At 43.3% G+C, this 16,981-nt stretch overlaps 2 pseudogenes across 2 annotated transcripts; both read right to left on the reverse strand.

Moving 5' to 3' along the window:
* Window positions 1–8,127: 8,127 nt before the first annotated feature.
* LOC307096735 (nuclear prelamin A recognition factor-like) lies at window positions 8,128–9,595 on the reverse strand (annotated as a pseudogene). The gene is made up of 2 exons: window positions 9,538–9,595; window positions 8,128–9,380 (listed from the first exon to the last, which is right to left on the reverse strand). The product of its transcript is annotated as a nuclear prelamin A recognition factor-like (transcript).
* A 493-nt stretch (window positions 9,596–10,088) lies between these two features.
* Window positions 10,089–10,924, reverse strand: LOC307094639 (phospholipid scramblase 3-like; annotated as a pseudogene). The gene is made up of 2 exons: window positions 10,637–10,924; window positions 10,089–10,485 (listed from the first exon to the last, which is right to left on the reverse strand). The product of its transcript is annotated as a phospholipid scramblase 3-like (transcript).
* Between the last annotated feature and the right edge of the window lie 6,057 nt (window positions 10,925–16,981).

Below are 16,981 nucleotides of genomic sequence, written 5' to 3' on the forward strand. Positions count from 1 at the left end.
ACAAAGCTGAAATACTTAAAAATGAATACTTCTGGAGAGGAAGACTTGGGTACGTAAGTCTTGTTTTTATTATGAATAATTCTGCATTACTTTATTAACAAGTGTATGTTTCTTTGTAACTAAAAAATAAGATAAATTAATTACTTATAACTGCCAACATATAAAAATAAAGGTACTAACATTTAATGTATTAATCTCTTAAATATTTTAAATATTATGGTTTCCTGTGTTTCTCATATACCCATTTACTTCTAAAGCCCAACTTTGGGGCTATGAGTCCCAAACACTTCTTTTTAGATGTCATTTTATACAATTTTCTTCGAAAATATCTAGGAAGACGGAAACAACCTCTTAGGTTCTGAAATTACTGATCAAAAATAAGCTTCCAACAGTAAATATATCTTCCCTTACGAATCTTACAAACAATTTCAGAGAATACAGAAATAAAGTCATGTACAAGGAAAGAATGAAAAACACTGAAAAGCACATTCATAGCATTACAGAATGGTGAGGAATCCTTTGGGTGCTTCCCAGAGGAGCAGTTGCCAAGCCCGGATACACAACTGAACTGCCCGTATTTTTAAAAATTCACCCATTAAATCAACTCCCTGGGGTACAGCTATTTAAAAAATAGCATCCATGTGAATTTAAAATGCCACTCAGGTTGAGAATCACAGTCCTAAAAAGAGGGCCTATTTTTGGGTGTTTTTATTATAAAGAATTGCTTCCTAGCATTTTTGGGTGGCATATATGTTTCTTTGGAATCAGGAGAAAGATCAGTTGAGATATGGAGAAAACAAAAAATTGTAATTATCTTGTAAGAACTAAAATGTAATAAATAGCACTGGTTCAAGTATTCTGTTAGTCAACTGGGAGTGGAAGCAGGAAACGGTGACAGGAGACACAGAAGTTCTGGAAACTGAATAGGAGCAAGAGGAGAGAAGTTTCCTGTATGGTGTGTGGCTATTGCTAACTTTGTGTTCATAGCCCTGTTTGCTTACTAACAGTGAATCATGACTACAAATAAAATAAATATTAATAAATTTATATGCATGTGCTATATAAATTTAAACAAATCCTATGAGTGATGTCATAAGAAGTAAGTTTAGGAAACAAAATAAGTTCTTATATTGGCAATTTAGGTACATGATCCTGTGTAGTAAGAGACATTAATTTTGCTAGGATTCAGAACATTCCATTAGTTGAATATAACCCAGTAATCTTTACTGGTGTTTGTCAGAGTTTGAGTATGCACTATCAGTTACAGTTTTTGCAAACACTGCTAACTTAAATATTATATTTGATTTCCCATTTTAGGATTAAGTCCTTTATCCATTTTGAGTTTATTTTTGTGTATTGTATAAGTTGGTGGTCTAGTTTCATTTTTTTTTTGCATATATCTGTTCAATTTTACCAATACCATTTATTAAAGAGACTGTCTTCACTCCATTGTATACTCTTGCCTCCTTTGTCAAATATTAATTGAGCATAATGGCTTGGGTCGATTTCTGGGTTCTCTGTTCTGTTCCTCTGGTCTATATGTCTGTTCTTTTGTCAGTACCAGGTAGTTATGAGAACAGTGGCTTTGTAATATAGCTTGATATCTGGTATTGTAATCCCTCCAACTTTGTTCTTCTTTCTCACTATTGCTGCAACTATTCAGGGTCTTTTTTCATTCCAGAAGAGTTTTTAGAGAGTATGTTCTAAGTCTGTGAAGTATCCCATTGGTATTTTAGTAGGGGTTACATTGAACTTATAGATTGCTTTAGGTAGTATGGACATTTTAATGATGTTGATTCTACCAACCCATGAACAATATGAACATGGCATATTCTTCCATTTCTTTATATCTTCCTCTAGCTCTTTTTTCAGTATCCTGTAATTTTCTGAGTACAGGTCCTTTACCTCCTTGGTTATCTTAATTTTTTCATTGCAATGGAAAATGGGATTTTTTTTCTTGTTTCTCTTTCTGTGAGTTCATTATCTATATATATAAAGAGCCAGGGTCCATAACATCCAAAACAACCGAAGGGACCACCAAACACCAGGCTGTGTGCGCAGTAGCCTCAGGTGGCCGGGGACTGGCGAGCGGGCTGAACTGCTGAACTCTTGGAGAGAGAGAGAGAGAGAGGCAGGGCTGATCAGCAGCTGCCATGGCTCCTGACAAGGCCTGGAGAGAGAAGCAGGGTCTGATCTGCAGGCTCCATGGCAGCTGCTGATCAGCCCTTGCCTCTCTCTCTCCGGGTCTCGCCACAGCTGCGCCTCTCTCTCTCTCTCTCCGAGAGGTCAGCAGTTCAGCCCACTCGCCAGCAGCCTGGGGCAGCTGCTAATCAGCCCCACCTCTCTGATCAGGCCTGGAGATAGGCCCGGAGATACTGACTGGCACAGAAACTGACCAAGCAGAACCAAATCTGGATGAACTGCGAGGAGCCAATGGCTGCCTAGGAGGTGGAGCTTTTGATGCTCACTCACATAGAAACTGACCAATCAGAACCTAATCTGGGTGAACTATGAAGGCAGAACCTAAGGTGGGGGCTGAGGAGGGGTTTTAAGGGCAACAGCTGTTTGGTGTAAGGTGTAAGAAAGCGGTTCAATTTTTAAATGACCAGTTTGGCAACATAGTGCATATGGCTGGCTATCAGTCCAGATACAGGGATTATGTATTTTTGTGTGCCAAGAGCATCTCCTCCTGCTGAAAAAGACTCCCCCCCCCCCGCCACCCATTTAAGCAATCCTATCCTATATAATCTATCTATACTAATAAAAGGGTAATATGCTAATTAGACTGGGTCAACTGGCCATCTTCTGGATGTCCAACTTCCTTCTGGACAAAGCCATGGTGGTGGGGGCTGAGGCAGAGGCAGTTAGGGGTAATCAGGCCAGCAGGGGAGGGCAGTTGGGGGTGAGATCAGGCTGGCAGGGGAGGGCCATTGGGAGTGAGATCAGGCCGGCAGGGGAGGGCAGTCAGGGGCGATCAGGCAGGCAGGCAGAGGGGTTAGGGGCAATCAGGCAGGCAGGCAGAAAAAGTTAGGGGTGATTAGTCAGGCAGGCAGGTAAGCAGTTAGGAGCCAGCAGTCTCAAATTATGAGAGGGATATCCGACTGCCAGTTTAGGCCCGATTGTGGATCAGGTCTAAACCGGCAGTCGGACATCCCCCAAGGAGTCCCCGATTGGAGAGGGTGCAGGCTGGGCTGAGGGAACACCCCCCCATGCACGAATTTCATGCACCGGGCCACTAGTTGGTGAATAAAAAAGCCATAGATTTCTGGGTGTTAATTTTGTATCCTGCTACATTGCAGAATTCATTTATTAAGTCTAGTAGTTTTTTGATGGAGTCTTTAGGGTTTTCTACGTACAATGACATGTCATCTGTAAATAATGATAATTTTACTTCTTCTTTTCCAATTTGGAAGCCTTTCATTTCTTCTTCTTGTCTAATTGCTTTGGCTAACACTTCTAGTGCTATGTTGAACAGGAGTGGTGAGAGTGGGCATCCCTGTCTTGTTCTTAGGGAAAATGGTTTTAGTTTTTGCCCATTGAGTATGATGTTGGCTGTAGGTTTGATCCAGTAGTCCAACTTCTAGGAATATATCCCAAGAAAACAAAAACACCAGTCAGAAAGGATATATACACCGCTATGTTCATAGCAGCACAATTTACAATAGCTAAGATTTGGAAACAGCCTAAGTGCCCATCAGCAGATGAGTGGATTAAAAACTGTGGTACATCTACACAATAGAATACTACACTGCTGTAAAAAAAGAAGGAATTCTTACCATTTGCAACAGCATGGATGGAACTGAAGAGCATTATGCTAAGTGAAATAAGCCAGTCAGAGAAAGATAAATATCACATGATCTCATTCATTTGTGGAATATAAATAACATCATAAACTGATGAACAAAAATACTAGTAGATACACAAAGAAGCATCGAACAGATTGTCAAACTTCAGCAGGAAGGCAGGGGAGGATTAGGGGGAGGGGGTAAGATATAAACCAAAGAACTTGTATGCATGCATATAAACATAACCAATGGACACAGTAGTGGGGGGGGGGCATGTGCCGGAGGGGTGGGGGGGGCCAGGGGAGGTCAATGGGGGAAAAAGGAGGCATATGTACTACTATTTGTAATACTTTAAGTAATAAAAAAAAGAAACAAAGAAGAGCCAGTTTGAAAAAATATATTTTGTTTGAAATAATTTGTTTATATATCATAAGAACTATGAAGAATGTTGGAACTATTTTAAGGTCATTTGTGTAGAATTCCTCAAATTACCAAGAATTCTAATTTCACATCAATAAATCCTAAAGATTAATATCTGTCAGGAATTTGGAAACATTATATCATTTCTTTATACTAAAAGTCATTGTATTACCAGTTATGGGTAAGTGCTTTAAAAATTAAGTCTTCACACATGTTTCAAATGAGGAGGACTGATGAGGGCAATGGGCTTTGTGAAGAGGTATGTATGTGTGGTGTTGGTGCTGGGGGGATGATAGCACTGTCATTGGACCAAAGAAAAAACAATTAGGCAAATGTGGGGAGAAACTGAAGTGAAAGGGCTACATGTATGCAGTCACTAATGAAGAAACTGAGGCACCCTGGCCGGTTTGGCTCAGTAGATAGAACATCTGTCTGCGGACCAAAGGGTCCTGAGTTCGATTCACGTCAAGGGCACGTACCTTGATTGTAGGCTCCTCCCCAGCCCAGGCCCTGGTCTGGACTCATACAGGAGGCAACCAATCAGAGTGTCTCTCTCACATCAATGTTTCTCTCTGTCTTTCCCTCTCTCTTCGACTGTCCCAGAGAATCAATGGGAAAATATCCTTAGGTGAGGATTTAAAAAAAAAAGAAACTGAGGCAAGAAATTACTAATTCATCTTCCTGAATTCATAGAAATATAAGAAAAAAATTAGTCATGGTTCAATTCTTAGTTAGTGCATATGCCCAGGTTACTGGTTCCATTCCCAGTAGAAGGTTTGTAGGAGGCAGCTGAGTGATGATTCTCTCTCATCATTGATGTTTCTATCTCTCTCTCCCTCTCCCTTCCTCTATAAAATAAATAAAAGTATATATTTTTAAAATTTTAAAAAAAGAAAGGAAAATTTATTAGCCATTTATCTCACTAGTGCTTCATTCAGTCAGCTTCCTTTTTTCCATAATTTCCACAATAGAAGAACCTCCAGTTCCAAACTAGCAAGAGTGTTCTAACAAGATTCCTCTTATCTGTTAAGAAAGAGATGGCCAAATCAGATCAAAGAATAGCCACCTCATTCTTTGATAACTCTCCTTCTTCTCTATTAAATTTGTAAGTCACTTTTAATTAAAATCTTAATGCAGTAGATAATTTTCCTCTGGCTTGTTTTGACACCATGTGTGTTTTTCATGGGTATCTTGCTGTTAGCATTACAAATGAAAGTTAATTTTCTGAAGTACAAATTTTCTAGATGTAATTTACTTACAGGATATTTTTCCTTACATGATAATCTTCTACTATCACCCCCCCTTTTTTATTTAAATATTAGGAGGCTTTTGGAAATTTATAATGTAGTCTTGATAGCTTTTACATTTTAACTTTTTGCACTAAAATATGACTGCTTTAGGTTCATTACATGTTACGCAATTTTACCATGAGATGAACTGCCAATAAAGATTTTTGTTAATACTTTAGGAATAGCTTTTTGTCCATTACAATAAATTTTTCTAGAATATTCGCTTATTTCAATTAGCCAATTTAAATTAGTCTGAAAACTTGACTATTATTTTACTGTCAAATTCAACACTCTACCAACAATCTTATTTTACCCTGTGTATATTAGTGGAAAGGATTATTTGCCTTCTTGAGTAGGCCCTGAGCATTCCTGGTACTAGGCTGGATTTGGATATCAAAAACCCGCTTCCCCTCACCATGGGTACAATCATTTGGGCAAAAAATGAAAAAGGATCCCAAGTCAAAGTTATAGAAAATATTCCTTTATTAGCTTTTGGTCAAGAATATGTTTGTATATTTTCAGAAAACTCCAGGACCATGTGGATTCCTGCAACAGAGAGGAATTGACAGTACTGCTCCAGCCATGAAGACAGAAGAGAAACAGTCCAGAGATGGAAGATGCTGACAACACCTTGCCATACTAGCTGACAGCAGCTGTGCATCACTGAAGGATGCCCAGGACCAAACCAGAGACGGTCGGAACTGGATCACCACCATTTGTCCACCATCCAGAACTGAAATATCAATGCTGACATCTACACATAAGGAACTGTTTGACATTGAAATAAGGACTCAAAAGAACTGTTGGCCCAGAAAGAAACTCACTACAAACTGATTCATTTGCCTCTCAGCATAACCATTATGGCTGGTCTCATTTTCGGTTCTTACAAGTGTATTTTTGTATCACATGATCTCACGCATCTAGGGGAAATAATGAGCAACATAAACGGATGAACAAAAACAGACCCGGAGACAGGGAAAAATCGATCAGACTCTTAAACTTCAGAGGGAATGTAGGGAAGTGTGGGGGGAAGGGGGAGAGATCAACCAAAGGACTTGTATGCATGCATATAAGCCTAACCAGTGGTCATGGACAACACGGGGGGTGGGGGCATACATGAGGAGGGGTTTGGGGTGGGAATGAGGGGATGAGGACAATTATGTGATACCATAATCAATAAAAAAATGCAATAGATAAATGAACTTAATATTTAATATAAATAGTACATAAAAAGTTGGTGAGTCTCATTTTCTTTTCTCAAATATCAGTAATAATATAACCTACTGTATTTATCTTGTCACTTTGTCTATCAAGACAAAGAGAATCTGAGAGCTAAGTACTACAATTAGTTGCAGTATAAACATTAAGCATTTGTTTAGTCTAATTATTTTAACCTCCTTTTTATTATCACTAGAGGCCCAGTGCATGAAATTCATGCACTGGGGAGGGGGTCCCCTCAGCCCGGCCTGCACCCTCTCGCAGTCCAGGACCCCTCAGGGGAAGTCCGCATGCCAGCTTAGGCCCGTTCCCAGGAACGGGCCTAAGCCAACGGGTGGAAATCCTTCTCACAGTCCGGAACCCCTACCCCCTGCCTGCTCTCTGCTCCTTACCATTCGGCTCGCTGCCACGGAGGCAGAAGGGGCTCCCATCACTGCCACTGCACTTGCTAGCCATGAGCCCTATCTTTCTATGTAGTTGTCTGTGGGCCAACTGCTCTCTTCCTTCTCATTTAGGGCGAGCAGCATGTGAGGGCAGAGCATGCTGTCATGGAATGCAGAGGGCTGCCCGGAGCTGAGGGGAGTGGCCGGGCCCATGAGGTGAGAGGTGGACACAGAGGACGCTATCTCACCCAATTGTGGGGCGGGCGGGCTGGCCTACATCTGCCTGACCCCACCCAGGGAGGGACCAAGCAGGGTGTCCACCTCTCCATTCTCCATCTTTCCATCTGTCACACCTGTCATCCCTGCCAGGCCTCCCCCAAAGTGAGTTCAGCTCAATCCCTGAATGTAAAAGGGCATGGGGCCTCCACTCCAGTACCCCCTGATTTCTATCCACAGGACCTGGTCGACAGGACCTGGTCTCAGGACAGTGGCCACAGCTGCAGAACATAAATCTGTTTCAAGAAAAGCTGGGAATGCAGACTTTCCTATGAGCCCCTATTCCAAAAGGTGGCAGTTTATTCACATTGTGGCAAAGACACCTTCAAGAATAACATAAGTGGATAAAGTCAGGGCCAAGCCAGGCCATTTTCTCATCCAATCTCTCTGAGGTGTGTGGACAGAAACAAGTCCCAGCTCTTCCCAGGACACTTCTGGGGTTTTTTTAAGCCTAAAGGACAGTAGTCTGTCTCCATTCTTGTTCTTTGGAATTTTTCATCGTCAGATAAAAGGATACATACATTGGAGCAATCCTCTTGAGATACAATATTCCAGTTGCACCTATGTGACAATGACAGTGCCCCTCAGAGGGAGGGAGACGACAGATGGGGAGTAGGGAATTCTGAAAACCAAAGTGTTGACAGAGACACTAAGCCTTTTCTTCACACATCTGACACCCCTCCTCAGGCGGCCTGCAGGCCAGGCACCTGCTGGACCTTCACCACTTGATGTCCTGGCAGGCTGCCCTGGGCCCTGCTAGGTGGTGTGCAGGGCAGCTGGGCCCCGGGGGAGTTTCCCCCCCGCCAGCCACTCCTGGTTCAGCTCCTGCACATGGGCACTGGTCTCCGGGGGCCACACCAGGATGGCAGCATAGATGCCTTCCATCTGCCGCACAGTGCCCTGTCTGCACGCCCATCCTCCCCCGCCTGGGCCTGGCCCCTGCCACTTAGGCATCCCTGGCATAGGCCAGGACCTCCACGAAGTGGCAGGGGAACTTACTTCTCTTCAGCTTCAGGACCACTTCCGGATGTTCCGAAAGCCGTAAGCAGCCTCAAAGCGTAGCAGAACCTCTCCGTCCCTTCCAAGGGTGACCTCCTGGAAGTCTTTGTTCCTCAGGGTGCGGTAGGTGACCACCCCCACATCCTTGTTGAACAGCTCCTTGGCCATGGGCCTGAAGATGTGTGCCAGGTGCCCGTCTGAGCTGGCACCCTCGTGGAGCCTCACCTCCTCCTCCTTCACGTCTCCAGAGTGTCCACGGCAGCGTCATTCGAGGAGAAGTCACTTTGCTCCATTATCTGGACAATTTCACCTGAGGTTAACACACAGTCAGCACCCTGGGAACTATGCAAAGCTGTGGGAACATCTTCTCAAAGGGTCTCCAGCTTCTTGTCATAACACGGGGCCACAATGATGTGGAAAATATTGTCTGGGGACAGTTTCTGCTGCCTGATGAAGTAATCCTTCACCAGAGAGCCCATGATCGGCTGGGGAGAATTGGCCATGCAGAGGTGGGGGTGATGGGGTGACCGATCACACGCTCTGCATATCGGTCCCAGCCGGGGCAGGCGGAGGTCAGCATGGGTAGCTGGGGCTCTTCCTCACGGTGCTGGTAGTACCAATGCCCAAATTCCTTCTGACTCTCCAGGATGCTAAGTCCGCAGCTATCTTCAGGTCAAAGACAGTGCGCCCCAAAGCTTTTGAGAAAGCCGCAGAGCCTCTGGATGCATCAGTGACATTGAGGCTGAATTTAGCAATAAAATAAGGCAGAGACTGAGGACACACGGACACTACCAGCACCTTGTGCTGTGACGTGTCACATTTCTTATTAAGGTTCAGAACATGGAAGAAGTCCTTGGTGTTCTGCTGAGAAACTTGGACTCCTTCCTCTGCAGTCACACAACTGTCACACGCCAGGCAGTCACTCAGAAAAATCTTGGCATCGGCCAACTTATGGAATTCTCCCTTCTCTCCGTTCTGAGCTGGACTCCGGATGGTGACTGTGGCATTCTCTTGGTTATCGGTTGTTGTTTTTTGTTGTTGTTGTTGTTTTTCCAAAATATTACAAAATTTATATGAATATAACATACAAAGATGCAGCCTCCTTTGTAAGAACAGGGAAGGAAGGGGTGGTTAAGTAAGGCACATGGAGTTGCAGCAAGCACCAACTGTGGGAAGGGCCGAAGGGGAGAGGAGGTTGGGACTGGGGACGAGGTCCTAGAGCCATTGCTGGGGAAGTAGGGATCCCCTCTGAGTGCCACGTTCTGAGGCTGAACTGATTGGTCAAGCTGAGGCAGAGGTGGGTGGCCATATAAGCCATCTTTGGTGCTGTTTACCCTTTCCCACCCCAGCTCTGCTGTAAAACCCCAGAGCTCTGGATTCCAAAGGCCCCATCCACAGCAGAGGCCCTGGAAGGGGGTGAGAGGAAGTGAGTAGGGCAAGTTTGAAAGCCGACATGCCTGTGTGCTGAGGGATGGCGGAGACAGAGGTGAGAGGTAGCAGGGGAAGGGCTCTCATGCATACCCTTCTGTGGGGGCCACAGTGAAGGAGGCCAGGGGAGTAGGGTAGGGATGGGCACCATGGCCCAGCCTCTTAGGCATCCCTGTCTGTCCTCTGCAGTGCACATGGAGGAAAGGGCTGCCTCTGAGGAGGGGCCAGGCCAGGCCAGGTGACCATCTTGAGTTCTGGCTGAGGGTATGGTCCTCACCCTGAGATATCATCTAACTGGTGATGGCAGAGGGCCCAGTGCCTCCTCGCTTCTCGAAGAACATGTAGTCAATGGGGAATGTGGCTCCCAGCAGTACAGCCTTCACGCTCACGTCCAGATCCAGCGCGAACTGCAAGCCAAAGTCATCTGCATCCGTGAGGGCTTCTTGGAACAGCCTCCCCCCCACACACACTGCTGCTGATGCGGCCCACACTGCGGGACTCATCCGGAGTCTTCACCTCAAAGTTGGTGTCCGTGCCACAGCCACAGGTCCAGCAGGGCCCCACCACTCGTGGATCGTATGGCGATCGGCATCTTGAACGGAGAACTTGGGGAGGGAGGGATGCCAGGTCTGCAGCACATGGCCAATGGTGGTGCCTGGTGGCGACTGTACTTCCATCGCTTGGTCCCTGGGGTCCACCAGATGGATGTGAAGGGGCCAGCGGGCCCCCAGCACAGACGTGCACAGCAGTTGCTCTCTTCAGCCGCCTGACCCAGGGGCTGTCCACCCCTGAACACAGTTCATACCGGGTACTTGTCTCCCAGCCTAGGAGTGTTTACACTTGTGCAGCCCTCTGCTGAATCAGGATTTGATCAATCGGCACCAAGAATTCCAGGCCAGAAGGCACCCTGGGCAGTGGCAAGAGGGGTTGCAGGCCCGGCAGCAGGCCTCAGGGCACTGGGGCCGGGTAAGGGGAAGAGAGCGAAGCCAGGCGCAGGGGCAGGCACATGGGCGGGCACTGGCGCCATCTGGGCCCAGGATGCTGCACCTGCTCCGGGTACCCAGCAATCACAGGGAGGGAGGAGTGGGTGGAGGGGTGAGCCTGTGGGGGGAAAGTATCCTGCCATAGGAAAGGGATGAGGTTTTGCGGGTTGTCGCTATACTGGAAGCTTAGTTCTAGAAGTGGAGGCAAGCTCGGGGACAGCCTGACAGACACAGAGACAGACACAGAGACCAACAGGCAAACGTGGAGAGGCGCTGCACCAGGCGCCCGCCCAGGGTCTCTCCGGTGGCACCTCTGACTTGGGGAGAAACCGAAAGTGACAGCGGGCGGGGCAGAGCACCTGGGACCCTGGATTCCCTCTGGGGTTTGCAGAACCGCCCCCTCCCTTTGTTCTCCCCTTCTCCTCGGAGGCGGCTGTGGCAGATGGCAGGACGGATGGATCCGCGATCAGACCAACAGCCCGGCCTCGAGGGAGGTTTCCTGACCCCTCTGTGTCCCCCGCTCACCTGAAGCCCCTAAAACAGTCGGGGTGCCCAGTGCTCAGAGGCCCCCGAGAGCTCGTGGAGGCAGGCCCTCGGTCATCGGTTTTTGTTTTTTTACTACATTCCTTCCGTGTGCAGTGATCACACTTAGTCTGGAGCGAGGCGGGCGGGGGCCAGCTGGAGTGACCTGGAGGGAGCACGGGGGGAGCAGTCACCGCTGGTCGCCCCTGGCGCTGCTGGCGGTATCCTTTCTTCCTTGTGGAGGGCTGGGGAGGGGATGCAGCCGCAGTGCCCGAGGCCGAGTTCCAGGAGGCCGGCAGCGCTGTCAGGATCATGCCCGCAGTGCTGGTCCTTGGTGCCTGGCCTGTCCTCTTGAGATTGAACCTGCAGCACTACTAAGGGAGCCAGTCCCCAGTTCCGCCCCGCCTCAGCCACCGATTGATTGGAGTCCTGGGCCCGGGAGGCGGGACCAAGAGGTCTGCCTTCCAGCGGCTCGCCAGTCACCGCTGCCACTGATTGATCACCTCCGGCTCCCTCAGCTCCCCAGCCTGCTGTTCGGTCATCCAGGTTGTGACAGCACCTGGCTTTTTATATATTAGGATATTTTGATAGCTCTGTTTCAGATATTATCATATTTCTATGTATAATGATAAGCCACCTCAGTGGAGTACTAAGGAGCAGAAGAGAACACACAACATTGTATTATTATTTCTATTTTACAGATAAGAAAACAGATTCAGATGGGTTTAATGAACTTGTAAAGGAAATGAAAGCTAACTATCTATGAATCCGGAGCTGAAATTTAAACCTTTATTTTCTCTACTGTACTACAACACTGTTTTTCTTTCCACAGCAACTGTAGTTACTATCAGATAATCAACGACAGTTGTTTGACCTGGTTGTGATTATGATATTATTAGAGTAGATATAACCATTCTCTCTCTCTCTCTCTCTCTCTCTCTCTCTCTCTCTCTCTCTCTCACACACACACACACACACACACACACACCTCTAAATGCCAAAAGCCCTGCTTGACTCCTGCACAATGACATTTTTGTTCACTCTCAAATCAACCTGGGAAAGTTGCATAAATGGACATCAGGCCTAGGAGATCATGCAAAGCAAGAGGGAGGGTGAGGATTCTCCCCATTGATAACCTCTGAAACCAGAGCTGAGGACTAGGGTACAAGGTAAGAGCAGAGTTTTGGCACACAAGACAACTGATTGAAAAAAAAATGTTCTCTGCAATACTATGGATCTCCCTGAAAAGAAAAAGAACAAAAATGAGAAAATTTATCTTTCTGCTTCAATACTGCCAAACTGAATAGGATTATTAAAATTTGTGAGGGGGTGATTAGAATGGATGAGTATATAAAATTAAACTGTCAAGAAACAAGTCTGAAATATTACAAATTGGTAAGGTTCTCTGAAATAAATTTTCTACAAATATAAAACTTCAGATTTTGACTATTATGGTCTCATTCTAGGGACAGAAAAAGAAAGCACATTCACATAGCTTCAATTATCCTTCGGATTACTGGAGAGAAACTGTAAGGTAGATGTTAGAGCAATTTGCTAACTATGATTATGAGACAATCAAAGCAAATGCTTTGAAACAAAATGAAACATTATAAACTATAGCAATCAGAGAAGCACAATTTAAATAATCCACAAAAGTTTTAAAAAACAATAAAACTATTCTTATAAGATTTATAGGTCCATTTTCTCCTCCCCCAACCCCACTCAGCTGGCAAATGTGTTTATCTACTTATTTATTTATTTAAGTGCTTTAATCAAGGGAACTGTCCCATTGTCACATTTCCTTAAATGTGATCTTGAACTTAGCACAACAGAAGGAGGTCGTGATTGTGCTCTGGAGCTCCCCTACTAGACACTCACTAAAAGGAATGACTCCATCACTGATTAAATAGATTTTTATAATTAAGTGGGCAAATTATGTTCTTTTGCCTTATTTAGCATTAGCAAGTTCTTATTTGCATCCTAGATTTTTTAACTATTTTTAATTTAAAAAAAATTGTGATTAGTTTTTCCTATATCCAGAACAATATTTATGTTTAAAGTACTTTATAGGGAAGGCTCAAGTAATCATATTTATTGGCTCTTCTGAAAAGTAGGTCAAGACTATCCTTTCATTTGGAAATGGAGAAGAGGATACACTAAATTTAAGTGAATTAATTAAGGTCCAATCATAAGAATAATTTATGAATGGATGTTTTTAAATTATAAGATGCTATCAAGGAATTAAAAGAAAGCACTGTGTGAAGTAAAGCTATTTTATTCTTCCTTTAATGAAGATGGTTAGCATCTTCTCAGAACCAATAAATTGAAGATGGTCAAAAGTTATAAACTATGAGGAATATTAGGATTATTAATCAAATAAAGAACTAAAATACAGTTCCCTTGGAATTTCCATGGTTTGGTTTAGAAGCCACATACTTACATAAACCTTGTATGTACCAGTCAATAAATAGCTTTGTAAGTCAATTTATAGACACATTACATAGAAGTTAATTAGTTCTATCAGCATTGTCAGCTTTGGCACATGCAACCAGAGATTGTTCTTTAGAATTATTCTACTGCCAGAAATAATTATAAAATAGTATATGGTAAAGGATCTCACAAAAGGATGCTCACCATCTAGATATGGACTCCATATTTCAGTATGGTCTTCATTATGCATCTCAGAAAAGTCTTGTCGATGATATCCTGTAAGGAAAACATGCTGTAATGGATTCATTTCCCAAACCAACCCCAATTCTTCTATTAGCAATGATTGCAATCAAAAAGCTGTGTCAATTATTCACAAAGTGTTAGATAACTGTAACCCAGATGTTGTTCAGAAATTATTTTAGAGGAGATTAAAACAAGCACAGAAATTGGAAAGACAAGAAAGAGCATGAAGGTCACAAAGAAAAAGTAAGTTTTTGAGATCATTCATTTGCCCCATGAATGTTTATTGTCTGTTTTGTATTGGATACAGACTAGGTGCCAGAGATACCCTGGAGAGAGAAAACAGACAAGGCCGCTGCTTGGTGAGGCTTACCATTTGAATGTGAGAGAAATATTTTTAATTCCCTTTAATTGCACTTAAAAATAAGAATAAAAAACAAAATATAACAGAGGATAAACTTCACTCCTCTTCCTTCCCCTTTCTTTCTAGTCATCAGATGTTGAGACTTGAATCCAGCAGCCATGGCTTCAGGCAAGTTCCGTTCTCACAGTAGAATGGGAGCTACAAGTGCCCTTATTTAAAGGTTTATTGTGTGCTGAAACCGGTTTGGCTCAGTGGATAGAGCATCGGCCTGCGGACTCAAGGGTCGCAGGTTCGATTCCGGTCAAGGGCATGTACCTTGGTTGCGGGCTCGTCCCCATTGGGGGGTGTGCAGGAGGCAGCTCTGGATCGATGTTTCTAACTCTCTATCCCTCTCTCTTCCACTCTGTAAAAAATCAATAAAATATGTTTTAAAAAAAAAAGGTTTATTGTGAAGATTGAGTTAATTAATGTAAAACACAATGTAGAACAATCTGTGGCATACAGTAGGACTTTACATTAGCTACTTGCTGTTATAATAGTTATGATTATTACAATTTTCTTCATTTTTACCCTTTAATAGTTAAAGCAAAATTCTTAAGAGATAGTGACAATCGCAATGTTGCAGTAAGTCCTGGTCAGTAAAGACCAGGTAAGTAAAGAGCTGGCTTATTAATAGAAACTCTGAATTAGGTGTCTTAGCATGTTCAGGCTAAGTTTTACCCATCACAGGGTGGGTTAGTCTGTCCTGGTGGGCATTATGGACAGTAGACAGGCCCTTAGCAGATTGGAAAGATCCAGATGCTGGTTTTGCTTCTAGAGCCAACACAAGCCCCTCCACAATAAGCCAAAGCTAAACAGGGCACCTGCAGCAAGTACCACAGGAGGACCAAGAAACTGGTTCCCAGAGGCCAGAGAGATATTCTTCTTGGCAAACCCAATATATAGGGTGTCCCCCAAAAATGTATACACACACCTTGAATAATTATAAAGGCAGTGTTTGTTAAAATACATTTCATTTTCAAAATTGAGCAACCAGCTTTTAAAGCATGTATACATTTTTGGGGGACACTGTATTTGGGTGAAGAATCTGAGCGTTTCTAGACTTTCTGCAGAGCAGGCATTAATTTATCCACAAAAATACTGATTTTTGTCTGTAACTTTGATGCTGTTGTTACCCCTCACTTTATATGATTTAGAATATTACAATTCTGCTGCTCCTAAATAACCACTTTAGAAATTTTTTAATGGGTGAACATTTAACTATGTATTATTAAAGTGTTTCAATTCCCACCTACAGTTTGGAAGCAGCAATGTTTTTCTCATTTATTTTCAACAGCGAATAAAGTTTACTTCCTTTCCTGGAAAGTAGAAAGTGCTTAGCATCGTTTTTATAAAAGATAAGGTTTACTGTCATGAAGCAATTCCCCATCCTCCATCATTTTTGGCACACAATAAGAGTACTTTTAATGTGGGCTGTAGTTAGTAAGTATAATCACAAAGAATATTACTTTCTAATACTTATCTCCAGAGCAATATAAATTAATCCTGGAAATAGACTCCATCCTTGAGCAAAAGATGGCTACTTCTAGGCTGGGGAAGTTGAAACTTAAAATTAGACACTCTGAGTTCAGTGCCTAGCTTTTGGTCTCCTGCTAAACTGAAAGGTTTTAAGGGAATTTTTAATAAATATGCTGAAGTAGGATCCCCAGTGAGTGCTGTTCTTTAAAAATGTTTATATGTTTGAGAACTAACTACTTATTTTGATGAAGGTTGTTGTTACTTAAACCTGGATTAGAATTCATTTTGGAAATTTTTAGAGATAGTTAACAAACTACGCAAAACACCAGACCCATCCATGTAAATTATATGGTCCCATCCTGTTCCTCGATTTAACTGTCAGGTTTAGTTCAGAATCCCCTCAGGCCTCTTCAGAAGCTCAGAGTCCACCTAAGTCAGGATAATTCCTCTGGTTATGGATGTGTTAAATTAACTGGATGGGGAGGAATTCTTTCATAATGTATACGAATATCAAATCATCACATTGTACACTTCAAGTTTCTTACATTTTTTTTTGTCCAACTGTACCTCAATAAAGCTAAAGAAGCCACTCAAAAATAATAATAACTTCTGCTGAAATAATTTTGGGAGGAAATTTCCTAAAAGATGTACCTAATGACAACAATGTCTTGAGTAATAATGGGATAGTTATACCATGTTTATAATCTCCTGATAAGTTTTAAGAATAAAAACTCTCACTTGTACAAGCTTAAAAATGTGCCTTACAAAATACATGTATTTATATATTTTCATCAGAAACATGAGTTTCAGCAAGGCTTAACCTTACTGAAATTGTTTTGGGGAGTTGGTAATTTTGAATTATTACCAAACAATTCTAACAATAGGAAATTACCTTACTAGTATACTAACCCTTTGTAAAATCTTCTGGTTAAGATTTGTGTTTGGGTATTTTCCATTAATATAAAAAGTCAAACCAGTGGCATTCCAGTAGATCTACCCTCCTGTCCACAGCCCTTCTTGACTTCAGGTTTGGCATGTTGGATTTTGCAGTGGGTTTTCTACAGACAGTGGTCTGTGTATAGCTAGGATTGCCATTTCCTGGGTAGCTTGAGTTAGTTTTAAGTTT

This window comes from Cnephaeus nilssonii (assembly GCF_951640355.1).
Source record: "Cnephaeus nilssonii genome assembly, chromosome: 3".
Taxonomy (NCBI): Eukaryota; Metazoa; Chordata; class Mammalia; order Chiroptera; family Vespertilionidae; genus Cnephaeus; species Cnephaeus nilssonii.